Below are 2,207 nucleotides of genomic sequence, written 5' to 3' on the forward strand. Positions count from 1 at the left end.
TCCTAAGTGATAAAACCCTAATGTGTGGGTGGATGTGCATGTGTGTGTTAAACACTGGATCAAAAATAAAGTCTAAATGGGATAATGTTGATGAAAATACTTTATAAATTGCTAACGCCATACTAACAAAAGAAAAGGAAGGGCTTATGTATTCTGTCTTCTATTGTAATATAAAATAAATCCTTACAAAGTTATGATGGATAAAAGACACTCCAAGTTGAGTGTAGTGGCTCATGCCTGTTACTCCAGCTACTTGGGAGGCAGAGATGGGGAGGACTATGGGTCCAAGCCAGCCTGGGCAAAAAGTTAAAGTTAGCAAGACCCCATCTTAATCAATAAGCCAGGTGTGGTGGTACAGCCTGTGGTCCCAGCTATACAAGAGAGCTTAGGTGGGAGGATGGTGGTCTGAGGCCGGCAGGGCAAAAACAAGAGCCTAACTGAAAGATAACTAAACCAAAATAGGGCTGAGGATGTGGCTCAAGTGGTAGAGCCCCTACCTAGCAAGCAGGAGACTCTGAGTTAAAAACCCACCACTGCCAAAACAAAAGAAAACACAAAAGGACCATCTGGGTGGAACAGGAGCACTTTAACCAGTTGGTCTGCCTCCCTCCCCTGGGGTTTCAATTTCTTTAACGGTTTTTTTCCTTCAACAAACACTGTTGAATACCTACTGTGAATCCACTAGCCCCTTATTCTCGATCACCAGCAGTGCCCAGTTGCCCTCCTCTTTTTTCACTAACCAAGATTTCCTACCATAAAAAGCAGCTGGATTGGGGTGGAGACTCTCAAGCCCTTTTTAGATGGACAGGGGGAGAAGAATAGACAGGGAGTGAGGGAGAGTCCCAACTTCCCATCCATGCCTACATTTCAGTTTCTGTGTTCCTATGGATCAGGCCTCTTGTTCTTTCTAAGGAAGCTAATATTGTCTACCTGCTCAAGAAAACAAACAAAATGGTCACTGTGTCTGATTCCTCTTCCCAGTGGAAACACCTTTCTCCTCCAATCCCTTGTCAAGAGCGATTCATTTCCAGGAAAATGTTACTACCATTTTCATGTTAGTTTGGCCAATTAATAAATCTAGGGCCCTTGTGCAGTAGTTAGGCTGTCTATCAAGTTCTCTAGACTTAGCTAGCAGCCAAATTTCCAGAGGCCAAGGGGTAAAGCAAACAAAAACAAGCCATCAGAGCAAGAGCTATCCATACCTTTATGCTTCACAGTACACAGTGCTGTCACTTGGCTTTGCTTCATCTGCTGCCAGTTCTAAGAGGGTATGCAAGGCAGATACTATTCAGTTCTTGGGATGGTCAAGGGCCAGTCAAAGAATGGCAAGCCAGGACAATAGGTAAGTGGCAAGCCAGAAAGAAGTTTGCTGAAATAAAGAAAGAGCGTGCACACAGGTGGAACTCAGAAAGACTGAGCTGTGTCAACTGTGTTCTCTAGGAGTTTTTTTTTATCTAGTTCTTGGTGCACTTGGGGGCAGGTTTTGTAAGACCCTGGAGTCAGTCTTCTGGTAGGTGAGCTTTGAGTGGGCCCTGGAGACAGTCTTCTCATAGGTGGACCCTTGCATGGGAGTTTTCTGATAGGTGGGCCCTGGAGACAGCTTTGTGACAGCTTTGTGACAGGTAGGCCCTTATCCCCTCCCTATTCCTGAGCCCACATTCGCGTTCTCAGGACCCTTTGTGCTATCTCTGTCCTCGTGCCTAACATCTGTTTCCCGCTGCCCTTAACTGCCCGTTTCTGGCCCCTCGCCCTAACTGCCTAGGGTCATGCCAGCTCCTCACATTAATACATCTCTTGAGCTTAAAGGACAGTGCCTAAGAACACACCGCATGCTAGCTGACGATACAGCTTAGATTGACACCAGTTTTGGATGACCTAAGCTAATTTCTCTTTTTATTACAAAACCCTTAGTTAGGAAGAATCACGCTTTTGTGCAAGTTAAGGGAGGTGGGAAAATGGAGTGTTAGCTCTAAGCGGCAGTGAGCTGTGCCCCCTCCACAAAAGCCAGGGTTTTGCCCGTGTTTTAACTCAGATTGAAAACAGTTCAGCTGTGGTCTGCTAGCAGGTTTTCTCAGGACTGTTTCCCAGGTCTGTTTGCAGGTTTTCTAGGTAGTTTTGCCGACTTGCTCAGCCACAAGCAAATGACAGACGCAGAGTAAAAAAACGCAAACCACCTGGCGCAGGAGACCGGACATTCTTGGCCCGTC

This window comes from Castor canadensis, chromosome 7, assembly GCF_047511655.1.
Source record: "Castor canadensis chromosome 7, mCasCan1.hap1v2, whole genome shotgun sequence".
Lineage (NCBI taxonomy): Eukaryota > Metazoa > Chordata > Mammalia > Rodentia > Castoridae > Castor > Castor canadensis.